This window comes from Cupressus sempervirens, chromosome 1 (assembly GCF_028749045.1).
Source record: "Cupressus sempervirens isolate cs-2001-9-10 chromosome 1, ASM2874904v1, whole genome shotgun sequence".
Lineage (NCBI taxonomy): Eukaryota > Viridiplantae > Streptophyta > Pinopsida > Cupressales > Cupressaceae > Cupressus > Cupressus sempervirens.
The window spans coordinates 790,663,438-790,680,984 of record NC_143118.1 but is presented as its reverse complement, the minus strand read 5'-3'; the positions used below and the strand labels follow the sequence as shown (position 1 = coordinate 790,680,984).

Genomic DNA, 17,547 nt, shown 5'->3' with positions numbered 1-17,547 from the left:
GTAGTACACATCGAGGAAAATGAGATTCCTCCTTGTAGACTGAATTTGAATGTTGCCTTTGCCAACAATAGTGTACTCTTCTTTGCCACCAAAAATAACACTCTGAATAAGCCTGGTAGTCAATAAACTAGTCTCTGCGATGAGTGAAATGACAAGAGACACCTGAATCAATGTACGAGGTAGATAACTTCACCTGATCTGTAGGTCTTTTAGCCATGAAGGCGTAAAAGACAGATTCCATCTGTTCAGTGTGCTCTGCACTGTTCACTTTGCGCTGCGAACTTGATTGCTTAGATTGTGCAACTAAGCATTTCCGACATTCAACCTTCATGTGTCCAAACTTGTGGCAATAGTTGCATTGAATGTTCTTCTTTCGGGAGCCATATGATGTTGGAGCAGAAGACTTCTACTAAGACGACTGCTGAAACTTGCCTTTATCCTTTTGAAAGGATTTAGTAGCAAAAGCTTTCTTTGTGGAGGTGGAGCTGGAACTACTATCGAATTGTTGTTTCTGTCGATCTTGCTAGAGCTAAAGTGTGCAGAGATCAATGAACTTTAGATCAACACACGAAGACGTGATGTTGAGTCTCTCGATAAAATGCTCATAGGACTTTGGTAAACTCCGAAGTGTAATAACCACAATGTCCTCTTCCTCCATCTTGTGATCGATGGCAAGCAATTGATCACGAATTTCCTAAATCCTATTTAGGTATGCTTGGAGCGAGGTTCACTCATCCATGACAATAGAAAATAGAGTGTTTTTAAAAAAGAAAGTTCTTTTTTGTCAGAAGTCTCATGAAGACCCTTTAGATGTGTCCAGATCTTGACAGCTGTTTTGCAGATAGAATTTGAGAGAGCTGATCATTAGCCACAAATAATTTGAGAAGCATCACCACCTCTCGATTATTCAGATCCCATGTATCCTGATCAGGACCAGGAGCAGTCGGAGGCTTCGTAACACCTAGAGCAAGTTGATCAGTGTTCTGATATTTAAAAATTGCAATGATCTATTGCTTCCAAGTGCCATAATTTTGACCATTGAATTTTGAGTTGTGCTCAAGCATAATGTTTGTCAAAGATGCCATGGCACGTTTTTTCAATGAAAAAATGTGAAAATCTGTGAAGGCACGTTCTTCAAGGCAAAAAAATGGAAGACCAAGAAAATTTGGAGAGTGACCTAGAAGAGAGCTTGAAAAACTTAGAAGGAATATGTTGTCGGTTTCTAGATCCGCTGGCTCGAAAATTGAGCCACCCAGAAAAAAAATGACAACCAAGTTGAGTTCTCAAAAAACCCACCAAGAATTTGAAATCAAAATAAATTATTGAGTTCAAAATTTAGGGTTTCAAGTAAAATCCTAGCCGGCAGCCATGAATGGTCGAAGTTGCAGAAAAATGGTGCTTGCAGACCAAAAAAATGACGATTTGTGGTAGACGGCAGGTGGTCTCTGGTTGTTTTTGGCTTTGGCGTCTAAAAATGGCGGCCAAACCCAAAAATGTGACCAGAGATGGTTTGTGAAAAATGACGGCCAAATGTATCTGCAGAAAATGATATAGGAGATCGTGCGACGCAATGTTGCAGTCACATGAAGCCCCTTCAGCACTGGACACCTGTGGTTTGCAAAGTATGCGACCAGAGATATCAAAGGCAAAAAACACAATTTTCCCAATCGCTCAGCCAGGAAAAAAACAATTTGTTTTTCAGTTGGGAGGTAGGAATGAATCATGATTTGGTAGAGATCCTTACCAAACCCTAGCCGAAACTAGAGATTATGAGGCAGATTTGTACAGGCAAATTACTAAAAAATGGAAACCCTAGATGGGTTGTTGAGAAAAAAGCCTTGGAAATAATTTCTAAAATTTTTTAGTAGATAATTTCGAAAGAAATTATAAAGCTCCAAATTTTTTTGAAGTATTGGCTCTGATACCATATTACGAAGTAATTGGTAAAATGCTTCCTTAGGAAACGATTGTAAAGAATAGAAACATTCTATTCTAGTTGAAAGAAAGCTAAAATGCTACAACTAACTAAAGCTAACTAAATATATACAATAGATTACCATTAATTAATAATAGACGATTTATCTATTATCGTAATAATCATAAATACAAATGATAGCCTAGATAAAACAACACCAGAACATAAAGCAATGATGACCAATATTAGCAAATACGATGCCATATCATCGTATATAGTGCTCAAGAGGAAATTCATACTCACATCACATATGCAAATCATCACAGGTATTTAACACTCCCTCTCAGCAAGAGAGATCATTCATATGTCCTAGTGTGTCTCAACCTGACGAGCACAATAAAGCTGCAACAAAAAAATGAAAATAACAAAATCTCGTCATAGATTTTGTTGAAGATTGTAGCTGTGATAGAGATCTTTATTCTTAGAAATATGGGCGTTATCACCATTAAGGTCACCTTCAGCTAAAGAAGACATTTATGATAGCAATTGTAATATTAAATATAAAGATATGTCATATGACATGCGTTGAGGCATGCACAAGGAAATACAAAGAGTTTTGTATTTGAAAAATGAAGAGTCTTGTTTTTGGAAAATGAAGAGACCCTTTGTTGTAATGTGAAGAGTCTCTTTATTTGTTATATATATCGCATCAAGTGAAAAGCATTGTACACCTAAACATTTTATGATTAATAAAAGTGATGATTTTGGTTGTGGCTAGGTTTTCCCCTTCATCTGGAGTGTTTTCTGAGGATAATTTTGTGCCTCTTGTTTCTATTTTGCGTCTATTTTGTTCTTATTGCTGTTATTCTCAATTTTTGTTATTACCTTTTTTTATCTAGGAATCCTTATTGCTTCTGCAGATTGTAACTTTTTAAGGGTTTTGTATGGAGTATTGCATGTGTGTCTAAAGAAGTTAACAATTTATACCTGTATTGTTCTCTTTATATTTTAGAGCTGTCTCCACTTGTAAATGAGTAGCATCCTATGTGTTCATTTGTAGTGATTTAATAAGCTTAAGAGGAATGATTAAAGAGTCGTGTTAATTAATCAAATGGATTTGAATTTGAAAGCCCTCATTTGGATGTTGTGCGCTTATGGCCCTTCTCATCACTCTCTATTTAGTCATCATCATTACAAATTATAGTAATTTGCCTCTGCCTTTATCATCGTCGTTGCCTTTGTTGTGAAATCTTGAGTTGCTGTTGACTACCCTGAACGTTACCCTCGGTCTCATGGCCATTAACTCTCTTGCTTCTTCGGTGCTGGTGCTCGCCATTTCTATGGTTCTGTCAGAACCCCAACTTAGCAGATTGTCTAGTGTTGAATGACAAATTACAGTTAATCAAACCTAGTTTTCTCTGAATTACGAGAAGGGACTATCAAGATTCTTAATTTCAATACTGCATTGCAAGCATTGCTTCATGGATACACCCAACTTCTTTGACAACAAATATTTGGAGTTTGCGGAGCACGAGCATGTGGATAAGCCCGAGCACAAGGAGCAACATTTTAAAGTTAATAACAGTGGTTAGTATCTTGATCACAACTGAGAAGTAGCTTTCAAAACCTATGAAGATCACATAAAGTTGAGTGTGGAAACTCTTAGACAACCTCAAATACCTCAAGCATTTCAAAGAAAATTTTTCGGCAAAAAGATGGTATGGTGTGCGCTTATGGCCCTTCTCATCACTCTTTATTCAGTCATCATCATCGCAAATTATGGTAATTTGCCTCTGCCTTCATCATCGTCGTTGCCTTTGTTGTGAAATCTTGAGTTTTTGACTGTCCTGAATGTTACCCTTGATCTCATGACTGTTAACTCTGTTGCTTCTTCGATGCTGGTCCCCGCCATTTCTATGGCTCCGCCACAATCCCCACCTAGCACACTGTCTAGTGTTGAACGAAAAATTATAGTCAATCAAACTTGGTTTGCTCTAAATTATGAACATGGATTATGAAGATTCTTAATATCAATACTGCACTGTGAGCATTGCTTCACGGACACATCCAACTTCTTCTTTGATGACAAATATTTGGAGTTTGTGGAGCATGGGCATGTGCATAAGCCCGAGCACGAGGAGCAACATTTCAAAGTTGATAACAGTGGTCAGTATCTTGATCACAATCGAGAAATAGCTTTCAAAACCAAAGATCATATAGATTCGAGTGTGGAAACTCTTAGACAACATCAAATCCCTCAAGCATTTCAAAGAAAAATTTCCAGCAAAAAGATGGTGATATAACATTGCTTTCAACTGTATTCATTCCGTTGAGAAAATTCATTACGATAATGATTCAAAAATATGCTATGTTTGGTGAATCGTATGCATTTTCTTTTGTAAGACCATCATAAATCTTGTCGGCAACGTATTTACTAGTTTCTTCATTTTAATCCAAGCGTAGTGCATTTTATTTTATGGTTGGCTTTTGCATCTTTTTTATGGGCAGGTGATTGCCCCTTTTGTAATGACAATCTTTTCATATCCATATCGATAACTAGAGATTGTATGTTGTGTGTGTTGGGAAATTCCTTAGGGAGATATACAATAGTAGATATATGCTCTATAGTTTTGTGCATTGAATGGTAATGGTCGATGAAAGTTTTGAGATATTGCATACTACGTAACCAAAATATAATGTTTTGGGTGATATGAAGGATCACACAATAGGTTGGAGTAATAGGATATCACACTGAGATTATAGTGTTTGCAGAACCTTCTAAAGCATTGAATAGTTTAGGATCAACTATTCAGGGCCCCGTATTGCCTCAAGGTTATTAGGATACATTATTTCCTAATAGATCAACTATAGCTTGTGATTAAGGTATTTGGAGTACCATGATTAGGTTGTACGAACGATAGGAAGGAGGAAAAATAGCAGGGATTGATGATTCTCCTCTCCTCTTGTCTCTATTGATGATTCTCAATCTGTAATGGTTAAATGGCTTAAGGTTATGCATTCATCTGCTTTTGTTCTTCTTTAAACTCAATTCTGTGCCTTCAACCACACTCTAGTTCTCCATTATTTGATAGTCGATTGTATGGAGCCATGCGTTATCATTTTGACACTCAAAGTCAAGCCATCCATCGTGAAATTATATGATATATTGCATGAAGGAGAAGTGGCAATAATTGTGAGTATTATGGAATTGGCGACTATAAAGACAATTGATGGAGATAAAGAGTTTGCGCAGATTGAAATAAGCATTTCTTGCCAGTCTACGTTGGACTAGAGACAATGCGTAATAACGGATTCACTTCATATCAAGAGGTTTCAGATGACAATGAAGAAATCTGCATGAATTTAAAAGTATTCCATGTGATAAGTATTCAATGTTTATATCTTTGAGTACAGATTATGAATTCTTGTTCTATCACTGATAATAGTTGATTCAATAAGAATATCTCTCTTGGTTGTAGGGTGCAACAAGAAGCATTGAGATGAGGACATTGCCTTGATGATCATACTCAGAGGGAGAAGTTCATCCCTAGAGGGAGGTTACATCATCTATCTTACTATGGTGATCTTCTTGTTGATTATGAGATAAATTCATGTGAAATTAATTATTATTTCTGAGTTATTACTCTCACTTATGAGGGGGGAAATCATCATGTAGAAAGAGTTCATGATGTCATTATGTTGAGAGATTCTGTGATGGGAGTTGGATGTCATGTTGACATTGAGAGATTCTGTGATGGGAGTAGGATGTCATGTTGACGTTGAGAGATTCGGTGATGGGAGTAGGATGTCATGTTGAGAGATTCCATGACAACATCATGTTGAGAGAGTTCTTGATGCAAGTTGGCTGAGTCTTTCAAGCTTGTCATGTTGAGAAATTCCATGACAACATCACATTGAGAGAGTTTGTGATATAAGAGCCTTGCATACTTGTCATGTTGAGAGGTTCCATGACAACATCACGTTGAGAGAGTCCGTGAGGTAAGCTAGTTGTGAGTCTCGTGGGCTTGTCATGTTGAGAGATTCCATGACAACATCATGTGAGAGAGTTTGAGATGTAAGAGCTTTGCAGATTTGTCATGTTGAGAGATTCCATGACATCATCATGTTTAGAGAGTCCGTGATGAAAGTTGGTTGTGATTCTTGTAGATTTTTCATTTTGAGTGATTCCATGAATTATGTTTCTTTTGTGAGAATCTATGTGATTAGAATTTATCATTGACATTTTTGTGGTTGCAGCCGTGTGACTATTTTGCTAAAGATCTCTTTTGCTAAGAGGTAATGTTGAAGATTGTAGCTGCGATATAGATCTTTATCTCTAGAAATATGGGCGTTATCCTTGTTATGATCACCTTCAGCTGAAGAGGACATTTATGATAAGAATTGTAATATTAAATATAAAGACATGTGTCATACGACATGTGTTGAGGCATGCACATGGAAATATGAAGAGTTGTGTATTTGAAAAATGAAGTGATGTTTTGGGAAATTCAAGAGACCTTCCGTTGTAATGTGAAGAGCCTCTCTATTTGTTATATATATTGCATCAAGCGAAAATCATTGTACACTTGAACATTTTATTAACAATAAAAGTGATATTTTTGGTTGTCTGGTTGGGTTTTCCCCTTCATCTGGAAGGGTTTTAGGATAATTTTGTGCATCTCTTGTTTCTATTTGCATCTATTTTGTTCTTAGTTATTGTTGTTGTTCTTAATTTCTGGGCAAAACTTAACAAACTACTCAAAATAAAATTGTAATCTCAGCTTAACAATATCCACCATAGCTACTCCCACAAGGTGAGACAAAAAAGTAAAACCAGAAAATAAAGTCATGGAGTTACTTACATGACTTCCACCATGGCTACTCCCAAAGGGTGGACCCACCATAGCTACTCTTAGAGAGTGGAACAAGGGATTTCACCTCAAACTTCTCTCATAGAGAAGAACTCATAAGAAAGGGATTTCATCTTGAATTCTCGCGGAGAAGAACATATTAGCAAGGGGTTGCACCTTGAACTTCTCTCACAGAGAAGAACTCAATAGATAGGGATTGTGCCTTGAACTTCTCTCACAAAGAAGAACTTATTAACGAGGGATAGCACCTCAAAGTTCTCTTGTAGAGAAAACTCACTAACAAGGGATTGCACCTCGAAGTTCTCTTACAGAGTGCAACTCATCAACAAGGGATTGCACTTCAAACTTCTCTCTCAGAGAAGAACTCATTAAAGCACATAAGTATCATATGAATGCTGACACTCCCTCTCCACAGGGACGACATACTCACTGCTTTGATTATCACAATAAACTAGAGCTAATTCCAATGTTTGACCAAACGAGGAGCATTAGTAGTTACACTGCTACACGAGCTTGCTAATGTTTTGCAAAGGATTTGACACTCCCTCTGCTGCTCAAGCTCCTTGAGAGTCTTACAACACTTGTATCAACCTTCTCGTTCAAGTTTGAGTGCCATGCTGGCCTTAGGGGAATGGTTTTCAAGTTCAACACAAACCTCTAGAACTTCTGACACGCTCAAATCCAGTGCTGTCCTCCTCAACCTCATTCTAGATCACCTAACTTTGGAGCTACCATTTTCAAATTCAGATTGACTGCAAATTTGATCTTTGCAGCTGAAGAGTCTCCCTCTGGATATCATTTCTCTCATAATGACAAACTGTATAGGTTCTTCCTCTTTAATGATGTTATGTGAGACCAAATCAGTCCCATGACTGCAAGAAGTGTCCCCATGTTCATTTCTACAGCCTGCATGACTTTGCATGTAATCTCTCATCGATCAGGTTGCATTTTGATCTGTCCTAAAAGCATTTTGGGGAGAAAAGTAGAAGTTCATAGAATCAACTATTCATGAAGAGAAATATACAATCAATACTAAAAGCATAGAAGATTCACTATTCCCAATGATATAACAAGAAATAGTATTAACTACATTATTCAAATGTTCTAACATAAAATGCTTATCTTCTTATTGTCGAAATGCCCTATCAGATTTTGATCTCCATATCTTTCCCTGCTATCAGTAACATGATTTCTTTCACCATATCAATACTATAAAGATCCTCTCCAAGGTGTTCTCCAGCAGCCATTGGGAGTGGAATGCTAAGTGACAGTTCATGATCATTGAGCATTCATCACAGCCTCTGATATAACTGAGATCAGGTCTGCTATACACTTCTGCTGCCTAAACATTGCTTGCATAAATCTGGTTCCGGATCTTTACACAGATCCAGTCTGATACCGTATGAATGTTTTTGAACCAGAATATAACAATGGAATAATCAGAAATACAATAATAGATGACATAGTATTATCCTTAGAAAAACCCTTCTCACTGAGGGAAACAACCCAGCCCACCCAAGATAGTTCCTTTATTCCGATCTCAAATCAAATACAAGATTTATGCTTATGATTGATGTCTTCTCGCAGTCGATCAATAAGCCGCTGTATACACAGTACCACAGAAAAAATAGCGCTGCCTAAATGCTGAGTACACAGAACACTGAAAATAATGTCGTCTCACTGCTAAGTGATCTCCGAATCTCAGAAGAGAAGGGAAGTCACACACACTGAGGATGTCTCTTGCGTGAGTACCAAAAATACAAGAAGTAGTCTCTAGAGCATATACACTCCGTAGTACTTAAATACTGACAGAGTTCTGTCTCTCAAAAATGATTAATACAGAACCATCATTTTTTTTCCAATATACACTTAACTTGAAGACTGTAGAAAGAATGAGAAAACTGTAACTTATGATAAACACATAGACATACAATAATTGACGCACCGACTATACCAAATTGCTCTTACAAAATGTTAATCGTTGCATACAGAAATGGAACAATACAAACATAAAGGCAGTGGTGCCGTTGAGGAAGACGAGTCAAGGGAGGTAGGAAAACTGACATCATAAATGCAAATAATAGCCAAGGTAAAGCAATACCAGAATGGAAAACAGTGACGACAAATGTTAGCAGAGGCAATGGCATATCATTGTATACGGTGCCAAAAGGAAATTCAAATTCACATCTCATATGCAGATCATCACAGGTATTATCTTTATCGCAGCTACCTTAAACATTAACATAACTGACTGCATGATCCTAGGAAGCTTGTACTTTATGTTTTAAGCTCACTGTATACATTGTAATCACACATTCATTTAACTATTTTGACCCACCATGACATGAATACTCTGATTTTTATAACTGTTTTAACATTTTCTACATCTTTGATTCACTGTTTAGCTGTCCTCGGAGATCTTTTGAGTTTAACATTGAATTCATGGCCATTGTTTCATTCTTATCACTTCAACATAACATTGTGACACCTTCAACAAGAATTTTTTATGCAATCAGATTCCAGAAGCTATTGTAACACCTTATGACTGTCACTCATTCTTGTTGTGGATGCTCTACTCTTCGTACCTAGCATTGGGTTGTCCTTAACTGTTATTTGAGGGCTGTCATATCGGACAAGCCTCTGTCTTTTCATCCTTTGCATACATAGTTTGCTGATGTTTGAAGGGCTTTGGAAGCATTTCAAGCATAGACCACTATCTTCTGCACAACCTTTGCGGCTCCAGCTCTTTAACAGTGTTGATCTTGGCCTTCGTGTCTTCTCTTTGTTCAGTTTATCACTGTTCACTTGCATACATTCTCATAGCTAACCATGTTGTTATAGAAGCAGCAAACCCTTGATAAATAGTTGCTCAAAGCTCATTGGTATACATGGAATGAATGGAAGGATGACCTCCAAAAGCAATCAATGTTGATTCATCAAAATATGAACATAGAAACTTTAGAATAGTCATGAAATCCTAATGACAGTGAATGGGATCCTAGAATGGTGATAACGTCAAGGAAGAAAAATGAATTCTATGAAATGATCCCATCCAGACAATGAATAACTCTTATTTTTGAATGACGTCTTTTTCTAGAAGCCCTTGAAAGAGGACAGTGGGTAGCATAAAGCTAGCATAGAACCCTAGATTGTTATTACATGTAATAGTTCCCATTTTCTTCTACCATTGCTGCACTGTTGATGAATGTGCTGTTCTTCCTGCCAAACTCTCTGTTCTATTCATTATTGCATGCTATCCCTTCCTTGAAAACTGCCCTCTTCCAAATAAAACACCGTCCTTTGCTGCTCCTGTCATGATGATTTTGCATTATCTTCCTGCAATCTGCTGTTCGAAGGATCTTCACTCCATTGAAAACACTGCTATTACGTCAGATTTACCTTTCTATTAAAGAAGTTGCTATTACTTAACTGGAGATCTTGACAGTAGCAAAGGAAATGTTGTTCATGCTCATCACGGGCATAGATAGGGTTTTTTTCAAGGTTGCATGGGTACTTGTACCCACAACTAGAGTCATGAGTCCTTGATACACAAATATTGACATCAATAATCCTTCCATTTGCTGTACTATTATTTTCAGTCCTCTTCTTGTAAACTATTTGGGAGCATGATAGAATGTAGAATCAACAGTTGGGTAGGAAAAGGAGGCAAGAGAGCAAAAGGGCATGCAGGTTTCAGGTCAAAACACTCTACCGTTGATCATTGCATCACTCTTAGACACTTCATTGAAAAAGTTTGGGATTTCCAAGGTGGCGAAGCCTTATGTTGCTTTGTGGATTTAAAAAGATCTTTTTGACACTCCCACTACCGACAAATTGTGGGGTAGAATAGAAGAACATGGGATTCCAAATGAGTAGAGAGTGGCTCTCCATTAAAATTCATTCATTATAGTATGGCACATTGGCACAAATAGATGTACAGACTACACACTTGCTGGATCTGACTTTTGCCCCGATATTCCGCATTTAGGTTCTTGGCTTTCAGGTCGTACTGGCTCCAATTAACTCCTCCCTTGAATGCCCAAGACTAGGTTTTGCACTGTCAAAAACAGAAACAGATAGAATTGCATTATAGCTTTGCATGATGCTTCGTCATTGATCCCGTGGCTGTTCAATCCTGCCCCATCACACATTGCTCAGGTTTTTGTCAGAGTGATTAATGCTGCTGGGTAAGGGTAGCTGCTCTGTTCAAGACTGGGTAATGCAAGATTGGACATGCTGCCTGATCTGAACTCTTGGGTTGGCATCTAGGAACCCAAATGTGACTATTTAAACTTTAATGCGAGAATATTAAGAAACCTTTGATGGCCCATCTTCCAACAGTAATACCAATATATACTATTTCTTCCTAATGTCAGCCATAGAGAGAACCACCACAAAGTTGGCTAGAAAGGAAACAGTTACAACAAATAAGTTGGCCTTAGCAAAATTAAAAATAATTGCATTTGTTATTAATAATTGTGACTTGGGGTTTATTTAAGGCTATAATTGTTTATCCAAAGAAACAATAGAAATATAATGGCCCACTTAAAACAAATTGGGGATATCACATACTAGGAACTACTGAATTCACTAAACATGGGACCTTATTCTCACCAACTGGAAAAGCACTTCAAATTCTAAGAAAGGATAGCACATGCATGCTAAAATCCGCTGCATTGTCACACACATCTCTTTGCTGCACAGAAACTGAGGTGAAATCTATGATCATTGCTGCTGCTTTTGATTGTGAATTTACCCCATTTTTTCACAGACCAAGGCTTCTTCTGGTGTGCTTCTCTGCTGAGGGGGAACTGCAATGTACTACTGTGCTGCTGAAATAACACCTTTAGAGCAAGATTGGTAAAACTACTAATATAACCTGGTCATAAATTTCAAGATATAACTAGTGCCTGTACTTTTTTCAAACCCATTAACGTTCTGTCACATTCAACATTTTGGCTTCTTATGTGCATGCCTGCTTTTTCTAAATTCTGTGCAGTATACCTGTTGATGTCAGTTTTGTACCACTACATAACATATAGCAATTGAATACTTGACATAGAATATCAAACACTCAATCCCTCTCTTGAAAAGTAAATACTCACGAAGACATGAGAAAAAGTCCAATGTTCCTTACACCTGTGGATATTAACTCAGTTATATTAATGTGATTTGTTGGTTAATCATGTAGGCGGCCTTACGTTGTTCATTCAAGGATGTTGGACTCTCGATGTGATGGTGATGATGCCTGGTTTGGTAAAGTATATGAGCGCCAAATGATGTTGATGGTGATGATGATGGAGGGTGTGTCTGCCAATGATACTTCTCCTTTTCTAACTTTCTTCTTCAAAACTCTAACTACTAAACTGCTTGATGCTCTACTCCTACTCCTACTCCTATGGATGGAAAGATTAGCAAATGGACGGGGATCGAATCTGATGAAAGCTTATCAGCGGCTCTACCTCCATATATGCATTGATTCAAGGGAAAAAGACTAGATTACCACACAAGGCTTCCTAACCAGCTGCTAGGATGCTAGTGGCCTAGTTTATAAATCCCTATCAAACATCTACTAATATCACCATACAACTATCCATCTATTCTTACTCTTAACAACTTTTTTGAAATAAAATCTACTTTAACAACTTCAATGAAATTTAACTCTAACTATTGGAAGTAGAAACCATGCAATAACACCAAGTGTTCTTATCACCGTGCAAGTCACAACAATGATAAGAGAAGCAATTTTGGTATTATCTTAAGCAACAATTTTTTTCAACCCTTGGAAGTAGAAACCATGCAATAACACCAAGTGTTCTTAATCACCATGCAAGACAGAACAATGATAAAGAAGCATTTTTGGTATTATCTAAGCAACAATTTTCTTCAACCCTTTACAAATGAGAGCAAATGGCCTTATATAGGGGCCAAAATTACAACCAACGGTAGAGATTAAGAGGCAAAATCAATGATCCAGATCAAATCTCAGATGCGTTGCCACCCCATCGGCCAATAAGAAGATGCCACCTCATCAATGGACCAATGAAAAAAAGGGAAAGTGACAACTAATGAGAAGGCACCAAAATGGTAGCCAATCAAAATTAGACACCTATCCTACCCAAGAAGGAGAATTTGCCACTTGGGCTTACATCAAATGATCCTCTAATATAATTCTACCCTTTTTTTTCATCTTTTTAGCGAAGGCAATGAACTTGGTAGATTGTCGCTGACTTCCTTCATGGGAGGGCAAAGCATGTGCTTCATCTTGAGCTCAGCTGAATTCACCATGTTGCTCGCTTCTTGCAGTGTCTTCTTATGATCCTTCTCATACTCTTTCGTATACTCGATAAAGACACTGAGGGAGGCAAGGGTGCCTAAATGCTTCTTCTTGATGGCAACCTTCCCCAACTCATCCAATCTCAATCCAAATTCTATTTCATTGACGTTCTCCTCTTTGATATCTTCAAAATCAAGTGCAACCCCAACATCGCCCAACATGATCGAAATGGAAGTGTTAATGCCCGGGCCGTGCTATGCAATCTCATTCCGTATCTCTTCAAGTATCCTCAATTTGATGGTTAAGGCAACAAACCGAGACTCCACCGTACTCATTCCTCTTTCATCCACCAACTTGGTTCTCTCTAAATCTCTCTCTAGTAGTTTGATAAATCCCTGTAGCCTGGGAATGGCCTAAGTCCTTGACTGGAAGGAAATCCTTCTACTCACCTTCAAATGTTTTGAATTTGTCTCTAATAGCCACCAATGACTTGAATGTCGAGATAAAGGAAGGCAAGAAATTTTGCCCATCTTGAAATATATCATTGGTCCAATCATTGACTTTGCACAGCTAAGTCAATATCTCTTCTATGTTGCTCTCGCTGTCTTGTGGAAGGGCTACCTGATGCAAATGTTGGATAGGCTGGCAATCTCTCTAATACTTGTTTTTGGCCTCCAACTTTACAATCCTCTCGTTTGCCTTCCTCAACCTTTCTCTAATTGAAACCATGCCTTCCTAGATTTCCTCACATTCTATGTCATCCATGATTCTTCCCAAGTTATGCTCTACTATTTCATACTCCTGAGCTACAATGTCATCCACCGCCTTGCTAACATTTAGTATAGCAATTTGAACTTTTCAGTGACCCTTATCATCACTCTTGATGGTGATTACCTTTGCCACCGTTTTTGCAATTTGTTTCTGTTTCTCCCTATCTTCCTTTTCCACTAACCCTTGAATATCTTCAATTGTTCGGATAGTCACCACATCGCCTCTTGGCATAAGCATTTTCCTTAACCATAGTGGTGCAGTGCATCTCCCTAAATCTGGATTCAGTTCGACTAACAAAGCATCACCAACAGCCTTGGGCGCTTGGCTTATTTCTTTAATATCAATTGGCCTATCCTCCTCTTTACTAGTGACTGTCATATCATCTCCATGTTGGTTCTCCAAGAGAGGAGAGTACTCGGTACGCACTGTAACGATTTGATTCTGAATTAGAGCTCACCTCTACCGCGACCCTTTGTCTACTTGTATTAACCCCTTGGCTCCTAGCCTCGATTATGCTCTTCCTTGACGGTGTTGCATTCCGTCTCTTTGTTGGAGGCTCTTGATGTTCTTTACTTTTCTCAACCTCCAAACTTCTCTTCTTGCTCTTAACTGCTCTTTGTTGCTGGCTACTGCCTTCAACTTCTGGATTTTCCTCCGGTTTCATCTTCTCATAAGCAAGGTGTACCTTTCGACTTTGTAATTTCTTTAACTTCCCATTGTACCATGGCTCAGTGTGTAGATCAACTGTCCTTGTAACTGCCTCCAAGGAAGGATCCTGATGATCATCCCAATCCACTGGACTCAACTCTGTTCCATCCACTGTATCATAATCTTCTCTTAGCATATTTTCATCATCTTCCAGTTGATTGGGAATATCAAGGCGTCTCCATTTGATTGCCCTCATCATGCCCACTGACAATCTTGAGAACGCTAGCTTTTTCACATGAAAGTCATCCTATACATTGGCCCAAAAATCTTTTATAGTAGGAATATGTTTGAATGCATTTTCGTGAGATGCCTTGATAAGACCATTATGATCGAATCCCTGTCTTGCTCTATACCATCCTAGATGATATCGCTCTAACTCTTTCTCCGCAGCTGCAAAGGCGACAGGATTGGGGCAAATATCATTGCCTATTCCAAATGAGAAGGTAATCCTTGTCTCACCTTTAAGTTTCATCATCTTGTCATAGTGCTCAAGTTGCCTAGCCAACTCCATCAAAACTATCTTGTCAGGTGGGTACCTTGGAAGTCTCTTGGGACAAATTGTACTTCCTGCCATTTTGATACATGTGAATTGTGGAAATTGGATGAACCAACTTCCATACTTCTTAACTTTTGCTTCCGCTTCTGATGAGAGCCTACTAGCAGGTGTCTCGTGTAATATCCTTACCGTCTTCATGGCAAAGGCATCATAAAACATCTTATAATCTTTGGTGTTGTGCAAATGAAGCTATGGATAACACTCATGCACCAAACATTGCCCCAGCTCATTGCCAATCACTCCTAAGGCCTTAAGTCCAAGATTTTCATATAGTCTCGCAATCAGATAGAAAAGATAGGACTCCATATAGAATTGCTTTTGATTTTGCACTGTCCTAAGTTGCAACTCTAAATTTTCACTTATAATTCTAGCCCAATCAAATTTTATCTTTCCATTTTCAATTTCATCAATAAAGTAGTACATCCAATTCTCAAATTGCATACCTTGAGCCACACCCATGATTTAGCTGAGAAGTACAATAAGATCGCTGTACTTCGGTTTGAGATCTGACTTGGTGAGCTTTGACGACCTGGTAACTCCCTTCTTGCCTTCATGTAACCATTTTTGCTTTAGATGAATGAAGTAGGCCTCCTGGTTACCTTGACAGAACTTGGTTGTTTGATCCATTGTTACCATTGTCATGCCTATTTGTTGGGGAATATTTAATACTTCTTCGACCACTTGTCCGTTGATGTTAGCCAACACTCTCTTCCCCTCATCGATAATGATGGACTTGGTAACAATATCAAACCGAGATGCACACCCTATTACCAATTCCGGACAAGGCAAGGTAGGAGGGAAAGCTGCTGCGTGTACAATTCCGGTCTTGTAGATCTTCGCCATGGAGGTTTGTCCTTCCTTCAATCTATCCTTCAATTGTACCATGTTCACCGTGCCGATATTGGTATTGGTATCACTTATTCGCCTCACTTTCGAGAAGAAGGTGGTCTTAGGCATTATGTCTTCCTTGTTCTTTTTGGTATTTGTTCCCATTGGATTCTTTCTTGCACTTATTTCTGCCCCTTTGTTCTAAATGATATGGACTACATTTATCAATCTCCAACCTTATTTCTATCGATGAAATGTATCTTATTTCCGCCTCTCCAAGTTCTATTTCTACACTTATCAATTTCCAAACTTTTTTCCTAGGGATGGACTGCCACTTATTTTTCCCTCTTTGTTACCTTAGGATGGACTACACTTATATCTCTTGATAGGCCAACACAGGGGCAGATAATAATAAATATTTAATACTTTAAATGATGAAATTCAGCTTGGTCTATATTTGTCAATCCGAGAGCGCAAGCTTGTGAAAGGTGTCTGAGCAATATGCTATCAAGGGATGGTAGTTGTGAGATGAGGGTTTATGAATGCATTTATAACAAATGAAAATAAACTCACACCAAATCGAAATGCTTCTGTGACAGGAACTGTCACTTCTAGCATCAGAAACTTACTGAAGTATAACAGAAATATTCTATGATAAAATAACTACAACTCTTAACAAATTATCAATTCATAATCTAATTCATATGAAATGTTATTGTACAATCAAATACAGAAATTAAACACATAAACTAATATTCTATGATTAAATCCATACTATGTAATGCTAATATAATTAACATACAAATGAGAACTAATTTAAATGCACTCCAAACATAACTCACAAAAAATAATCACTGGGTAACTTTAGAGTGGGCCCTTTCTCCTTAGCTACTTGGTGAAGAAAAATAATAGTCTTACACCTTCGTAATCATACAAATATGGAACTTATATTTCAGAATAATAATAACAGTCCGTGTACAATGTTATGTGTTCTATAGGAATGTACGTGCATATCCCTATACTTCTGTATCCTGTTGCTTATATAAATGCAGCTTATAACAATATAAACCAGAATAGGGATAATAAAACCAAATAGTAGCTAGCATACAAGCTTATTTAGAGGCTGCAGGTAGTTGCAGCATAAAATGACAATATGTTATTGCCACATATGAATTCCTCAATCTTGTTTCAATCACCAAATAATAAGAAATATGTAGCTATTAACAAAGTTTGGTCTCAAGCCAAGAATAGGCAGTTATTTCTAGCGTTCCAGCCAAACAATATTTTATATAGTTGTTGTTTCATGGTTTGAAATGGCTGCTGCATAACCAAATACGAAAATGGATTTAAATTGATTGGGCCAAATATAGGAAGAGATGACTGATGAGCTTCTTGTCCACGTGAGCTTACAGCTACATCTTCAGCAGTAAAAAATAGGCTGATGTTTATTTCATTTGCTGGCACTTAACTCACCATGTTGTCTTCCTCACACATATGCACGTTTTGGATAATATTGGTACCCAATATCAATGAAACAAATGTGTATCTATGCTGATAAGAAATGATATTCAATCAACATTCTTCTGAATTGAGTATCAAATAGTATCTATTCCTATCCAAC

At 37.8% G+C, this 17,547-nt stretch overlaps 1 long non-coding RNA gene across 1 annotated transcript in view; it reads left to right on the top strand.

Annotated features, from left to right (window-relative positions):
• The window catches only part of LOC149580241 (uncharacterized), a 52,373-nt gene that overhangs the window by 17,296 nt on the left and 17,530 nt on the right, over positions 1-17,547 (top strand). Inside the window, exon 2 of the long non-coding RNA XR_016353450.1 lies at positions 8,778-8,994. This is a non-coding gene — a long non-coding RNA (uncharacterized LOC149580241). The remainder of the gene's footprint in view (positions 1-8,777; positions 8,995-17,547) is intronic.